A 7,500-nucleotide genomic window follows, 5' to 3' on the forward strand; every position below is an offset into this window, starting at 1 on the left:
TACGTGTATAATTATCCTTTGGCAGCTCCATGGATCATACAGTGACTTGTGTGTTACATGGTGTGTTACAGTGATTTTTGTGTAATATAGTGACTGAAACAGTGCAGTGATTTTGATGAAGGGTGCAGTAACGTGTTAAAGTGTGTAGTGACATTGGAAGAAGTGCAGTAACGGGTTTGTGAACAGTACAAGGCTATGCAACAGTGAGACGAGGTTGAGCAGTGCATGTGGACTTTGAATCGGTGCAATACAGCCCAGATATTGCTGAACGCCTAAGAACAGTACCGAGCAGTGAACGAACTTAGTGCTGAAGTTTTACAGACGGTGTTAAGCGTATGGTGAACAGTGACAAGATTGTGAACAGTTAAGTCTATGAACGGTGTTCTGGGTGATATTCGAACAGTGCTTGCTGTGTCTGTGGATGATATTGTTCTGCAGAGTGCCTCTCGACTGTATTTGTGGTGCATTGTGTGCAGGATGCCCAAAGGCAAGAACACGGGAATTCGTAAAAGGAAATTTACGATCTTCCAGCCAACCCTAGTTCCCGAGGACCGTTCTCCGTGGCAGCAGGCTTTATCCATCTCTGTCGATCAGCTCTCGTAGGTGGTCTCGAATCCAGAGGTACGAGAAGCAGTGAGAGCCATGGAGGGAGAGTGTTAGTGTGCTGGCTCAAATCCTTACGAACAAAATCGAAGCCTTGTCAAGTGAACTCCAGTGAAGTCAAGGCTCCAGACACAGCAGTTCCAACGAAATGCTCGCCCGGCAGGAGAGAAGCTGTGTCCAGACCCCTGACAGGGTAGAAGCAGAGGTCGAAGTTCTTCAACCCCAGGAACCTTCTGCTAACAGTACTCGGAGGGATGAGGAGATAGAGGAACTACGGCGGCAGTTACATAGAAAAGGAAGAAGAACTTCAAAGGGAGAAACAGCGTAATAGGGAGGAGGACGTAACTTACAGCCTCCAGAAACGCAGCTCCGCTTCCTCAGAGAACCACGAAGACAACGTCCAGGAGGCCGACTTCCTGCTCGGCTTCCTCCAAGAGCCACGACCACGCAGCTCCCCAGAGTGCCATGCTTGATCCTCGACTGCCGCAGGGAACACCGCAACTAACAGCTGCAGCACAACGTGGGTCCTTGGATGACAGCTCTACATCTCGAGCCCTTACTCCAGCTGTGTCCTATGTTGTAGCTCGGGAGTCGGTTCCCCATTTTAAAGGAGACACCTCAGCATCCCAGCCGCTGAAAAGGAACCAGGATGTGGAGGCCTGGATTCGCTCCATAGAGCGAACCTCGTGAAACCACCTACTGACGAGGCTTTACATCCAGGCTGCCGCGAAGGCGAACTGTAGAGGTGTCCTGCAGAGCTTATAATGAAACTCTCCTCCTGTTTGACTTCATCCGTGACTGGGAGACATTTAAAAGGCCTCTTCTCCCTACGCACCAAGTTTAGGGGGAACTTACACGTCTGCTGATTTTTATAAGGTGCTTTATGAAAACAGGATGTCTTCAGTGCAGGCTCCCATGTGATTTTTATCTCCGAAGTTAGAAAGGTCACGTGCCTACCAGGGGTATCACGTGGGACCATCGAGATTAGCCATAGAGTGATCCCTCCGGGAGCCTTGTTCGTCGGGTTTTTTCCTCTCCGGCCATTCCATCCTGGCTTAGGGATTTCTTGGCAGTTAAAGATGACTGCTCCCCCCATGCAGCTTGGCGGAAACAGCCCAGAGGATATGGAACTCCAGGAACGGGATCAGGCATGAATCCAACTAACACGACATCAGTCTCCAAATGAGTTTCGCCTGGATGACGACCATAACCACCGCCACTATCCTGATCGCCCACCCAGAGCTCGGGACCTGTATGCTTGCCCTATAGCTGCACAGGTGGACAGAGTGAAGACCCCACAGCTTATTCTACCTCGTGATCCCTGGTGTAGCTTCCATGGAACAGCCACTCACAACACCTCTGAGTGCCGAGCAGTTTCTTATGTGACTTCTGCGCGAAACCGACCCCATCCTTCCAGAGACATCACCTGCTACCGTTGCCGAAGATCTGGGGCACATGGCTAGATCAATGCACCTCTTCTGAGTGCAGCCAGCAAGGAGAAGCTCCCCAAAGTCCAGCTGGCGGAGTTCCAGAAGGGGGCAGTAACTTCTCCACTCAGTACGCAGACAGAAACCACAATGTCTCAGATAGCCATGTTGAGTTCCCTCGGGGTTGTCAGGACGGCCTCTCGTGGGACTCAATATTAATGGTAAGACATCCCTGTGCTTCATTCGACACTGGATCTGAAGCCACCTGATCAAGGGCTTTTTCCAAGTGCTGTAGCCATGATCGTGTGTCCCACCAAAAGTTCAGCATAGGATCGCTCTACCAAGATTCTCCGAGTGAGCCGCAGGGTAATCCACTCCTAAGCATCAACCCTGAGGTGACACTCCACTCTTCAAATGGCTGAGGACTCTGTCGCATTGTCTCATCAGGCCAGGGCTGGTTGACGTCTCCTTCCCAGGTGACACACTTATTGGAGCTGGATCTCCCTAGATGGCTGGACTTCACTTTCTCCTCCGAAGCGTCAACTGGGAATGCCACCATTACTCTGCAGGGACACAAGTTCTTCAGTAGTATATACCTGATGTGAGTTCCTCAAGATCTGTTGCATCAAACCCTTGTCACCCTACAGAAGATGCCAGTGAAGATGCACCAGTTTCTGCCCAAGATCCTCAGACCGTTGTGTTAGCAGTGCATCTTGTTCACCTGTGCAAGTATTGCAGCTCACAGTGGCTGCTTTGTTGAAAGGCTGCAGTTTCGCGGAACGGGACCAACAGATGGCGATATCCTTGTAGTTCCAGCTATGCCGAAAGGACTTCTTTTACCTCATGCCTGTCACAAAGGTGCAAGGATCGCTCGGTGCACTGTGTGGGTGGTGAATGCGATCTCAAAACCGATTGTTTTACATAATGGAACACGCCTTGGGAAGGCAGAGCAGGTGGTAGAAGCCATTTACACCAATGACCCATCTCAACAACTGCCCAAGATGCCCGAGGAAGTCGCTCGCCAGGTCCAGCTACTGTCCTGTCGAGCCTGATTCCCTTGAGGATGGAGAAACCCTCTTGACTTTGAGTGGGAAGAAGATTGCTTTGACTCGACAATATGGAGTCGAAGACTTCGGCTATGATGATGAGCTGGAGGTTGAACACATGGAGCTGCCACCCTGGCTACGCCATTGCTGGCCCTGTGAAGCTGCCGAACTCCTGGAACACGGTCCAAACCTGGATGACCACCAGATGCCAGGGATCTCGGCCACCTTGAAGACCCCCAACGCCATCAGCTGACTGAGCCTGCTTTGGTCGCCTTTCAAGGGGCTCTTTGATGGTGGTGAAGAAGCTGCAGGTCTTGTACCTGGAATCAAGCATCAGATTGACACAGGAGATGCCAAGCCTGTTTTGGCATCCGACAGTGGCGATTACCCCATTCAACACGGCAAGCGTTGCCCGTGAGCAGTGTGACTCTATGCTTCGCTCAGGGGTCATTGAGGAATCCACATCCCCCAGATGAGCCCTGTTGTGCTGGTTAAGAAGAAGCGCGAGGAGCTTCTCAGGTTCTGTGTTGATTACCGTGGCCTGAACGCAGTGACCAAGGGTGATAACGTATCCTCTGGCCTCTTATCAGTGGAACCTCATCGATGAACTGGGCCCAAAGAACATCTTTACCACCTTTAGATGCCCGCGCTGCATACTGGAGTGTGGAATTGGAAGAAGAGGATCGACCAAAGACGGCGTTTTCAGATGGCTACCGACTCTTCCAGTTCTGGGCCGTCTTCCTTTTGGCTTATCAACAGCTCCAACCACGTTCCAGATAGGACTCAGCGAATGTCGTCTTATCGTCGGTACTGGGACGTCATACATTAGCCTACTTTAGATGACGTTATCATTTACAGCCATTAAATTTCCTCCGACCAACACCTCCAAGATCTAGACGAGACCTTGCAGTTACAGGCTGTCATTGGCCGGCCTGAAACTTAACATGGACAAGTGCCAGTTTGCAGCCACAACCATAGATTTCCTTCTGCTTCACGATTTCCTGATTGAGTCTCCCCTAAACAAGGATAAGGTTTTCAGGCTATCTGGTCTAACACCCCACCACCACGTACAGTTAGAGAAAGTTCGTCGTTTCTTATGGAGCAACAGGTGGATTTTTCAGGAAACATGAACTCCAGGATATGCAACCTTTAGCATCACCACGTTGCATCTGTTGTTGAAAAAAGGATCAAGCTTGGACCTGGGGACCCGAACAACAAGCCGCGTTTGAAACTCTGAAAGAGAAGCTGACATCTGCTCCAGTTCTTACGCCAGCCTGATCTTCTCCAAGGGATTCGAACTTCTCACACTGAGTGCCTCTGGTATTGCACTGGGGGCCTGTCTCATGCAGAGATGATGACCCAGACACCGCAATGCAGTTGGCCTATTTCAGCAGAAAGCCCTCGTGATGCAGAAACTCGCTTATCCAGCCATCGACTTTGAGAAGCTCTAGCTGTTGTGGAAGGAGTCCGGACCTTCGATTCCTAATTCTTTATGGAAGGCGCCTTCACCGTGTACACCGACCACCGCCCCCTAGTGTATGTGTTCAGCAGGAAGACCAAGTCTCCTAGGATGACAAGATCTGCCGTCATGACTTGTCTTTTCATGATTTTAGTATCAGGTACAAATGGCAGATGGGCCCCACTCAATAAAGTGCCAGACTTGCTCTCCAGACTAAGTTGCAAAGTTGACAATAACAGAGCTCTCTCCTGAAAGCCTTGCAGAAGAGCAGAAAGCAGATCCTTAGCTTGCAGAGATTTATGCAGTTATTATTGGAAGGGGGAAACCTGCCAACTAAGAAGCTTCCTCTTCCTTCCGCTGACTTTGAATTGAAGGAAGGCGTCCTCTACCTGGTTGAAGAAAACTCGCACCAGATCGGATTGTATACCAGTTAGTAGTTCCAGTGACTTTACGAAATTCGGCATGCAAAAAGCATCACATCTTCTCCACACTTTATTCTCATCCAGGCATCCATTCGGACATTTCAAAATGCAAGATCAATGTTTTACTGGCCAAACATGCTGAAAGATGTACGACAGTATGTAGAATGGTCAGATGATTTGCCAACAATCAAGAGGCGACAGGCAAAGAGTGTATGGTCCTTATGGCTGAGACACCTTTCTTTCTAACTTTCCATTGGAACGAGTCTCGATGGACATTATGGACTTTGGGCCCAGCATTCCCATCCGCTGGGCGTTATCCATCATAGACCAGCATTCACGGTATTTGAGCAGATCATACCTTCTACCGGAAAGTCACTGCTGTCGCTGTCCACCGAGCCTTTCTTGGACCATTGGGTAACCCTCTTCGGCCCTCCTAGGGTTATCCAAACCGACAACAGAGTCCAATTCACAAGCAAATCCTGTTTACGCGAACTCGCTAAACTGATGCATACACAACCACTACAATTTTCCATTTCGCTACTTCATCCTCAAGCTAAATGGTTTGATTGAGCGTACCAATCGTGTGGTAAAGTCTGCCCTTACTTCTTTTGTCAATGATCGGCCCATTTGAACCTGGCACCAGTTTGTTCCTGAGTTGCGGCTACAGATCAACTCGCTGAAGGACCATCGGACCTCACAGGGGGAGCAACCCTTTACATGCTAACCGCCGCCATGCTAATCTTCCAGATTGGGCTCACCAATGAAGCAGTTTTTGAGTGAGAACTCGAATCTTCAAGCACGTTTACGAGAGGCCCGCCAAGCAGCTGTGGAAAGCCTCTAAGGAAGCACGACAGATTTATGGCAAGGTCAATACAACAAAGGCAAGAAGGTGGAAATTTTCAGCCTGACTGAAGGTGCGTTGGTATGGTATCTTTGAACATCGGCACAAGATGGGTGGTCTACTCCCCTCTCACCAGAAAGTGGAGAGGTCCTGCCAGTTGTGATCATCAGACGTCTGGGTCCAGTTGGCCTTTGAAATTGAAGACCTCGAAACAGAAGTTCAAGTCTTCCAGAGCCCACCTGAATCACCTGAAGGCTTATCACCCACCAGCGGGAACTGTCGTATGGCACAAGTGATGATGATGACGATGATGGAGCACAACGATGATGACGGTACAGGATGATCCGAATCCACCAAACCCAGATGACCCTTTGAGTTGCTGTGCTGACCTCTCTGGTGATGGTTTGCCAGAGTTCGACGATAGCGGCTGTGGTTCACTGTCGGGCTGCTGAGACACACGCCTCTAGAGAAAACCTCCAACCCAGATGAGCAGATGGAGCACTGATATCCTTTGTACTATTTGTGTTTTTTGTCCTTTTATGATTGTGGATAAAGTGCACGACACGTTCAGCTGTCTGCTCGCTGTTAGTTCGAGTTGAGGCAAGTGTTAGCCGGGCTCAGGCCAACCTTTCTTCTGAGTTTCAGGTTGTCTCCGCCTTCTGCTTCGACCCATGGTTATGGAGGATTGTGGAGGTTCTTCAAACTCCTCGCGCCTCTGAGAGAGGTAGCAGAATCCAGAAGGGGTGTCCAGATGACTTCCATTTTCCTGCGTGGGACACTATTTTTTATTGTTTTTACCCCTGCTCGTTTTTAGTTAAGTTATCCCTATTTTTAGCTCCGTTTTCTAAGTTGTGTTCATCACGTTTTCTTAGTTTGTTTCTGTTCTTTTAAGTAATGACTGATGTCTTTTATTGTTTAAGTTTTAAAGTTTACTGCCTTAATATTTTATTTATTGCTTTTAATCAATTTGGACCGTCATTTTAATTGTTCATTTTCGGATTAAGATTTATTTTTTCCGTATTCTTCTTATTTTATCGATTTGTTCCTTTTATAGATGAGCATGACGGGGTTTGTCCTTTTTTATTTTGTAAACTTGTCTTTTTATTATATGTATTTGTATGTTGGTTTTATGATTTTACTCTGTAATTGATTTTATTCTTGTTTTACGTTTTTCAAATCGTCCTTTTTAGCTTTTAGGGATGTCAATGACGTTTGTACTTTTTAAAGATGCTTTATTTTTTCAATGGTTTTATCTCTTTTTTGTCTTAACTTTTTTATCTTTTTTTATCAATCCCTGGTTGTTTTTATATATACCTTAAATTTTTCACATTTTAATTATGTTTTATTTAGAAGTTATTGAAAACATGAAGGCAGGTGACGCTCAGCAAGACGTCTCGCATAAATACGGATCCGCCATGACAATAAAGAGAAATCTACCTGAACTTGTGTTTGTGTCACCCTCTTCTGGATTTACTTCAGCCTGGGATGTCAGCAGAACAGAGGTTGTACTGAGCATACTTCCCGTTGCTTGCCTAGGTCATTTGCTGGACGTTGTCTTATATTTGTGTTTTTTTCATGTGTTTTATTGTTTTCAAGTGTTTTATACGTATTTTTGCTACACGAATTCCATCTGGATTCGTCTTTTCTCGTTTTGCTTTTAACGTCAGTTCCTTTTTAAGTATTGTATTTGATGGATTTAGTC

At 47.5% G+C, this 7,500-nt stretch overlaps 1 protein-coding gene across 6 annotated transcripts in view; it reads left to right on the top strand.

Annotated features, from left to right (window-relative positions):
* The window catches only part of LOC113805941 (protein turtle), a 651,477-nt gene that overhangs the window by 344,159 nt on the left and 299,818 nt on the right, over positions 1-7,500 (top strand). The gene's annotated exons all lie outside the window — the stretch shown is intronic.

This window comes from Penaeus vannamei, chromosome 17 (assembly GCF_042767895.1).
Source record: "Penaeus vannamei isolate JL-2024 chromosome 17, ASM4276789v1, whole genome shotgun sequence".
Lineage (NCBI taxonomy): Eukaryota > Metazoa > Arthropoda > Malacostraca > Decapoda > Penaeidae > Penaeus > Penaeus vannamei.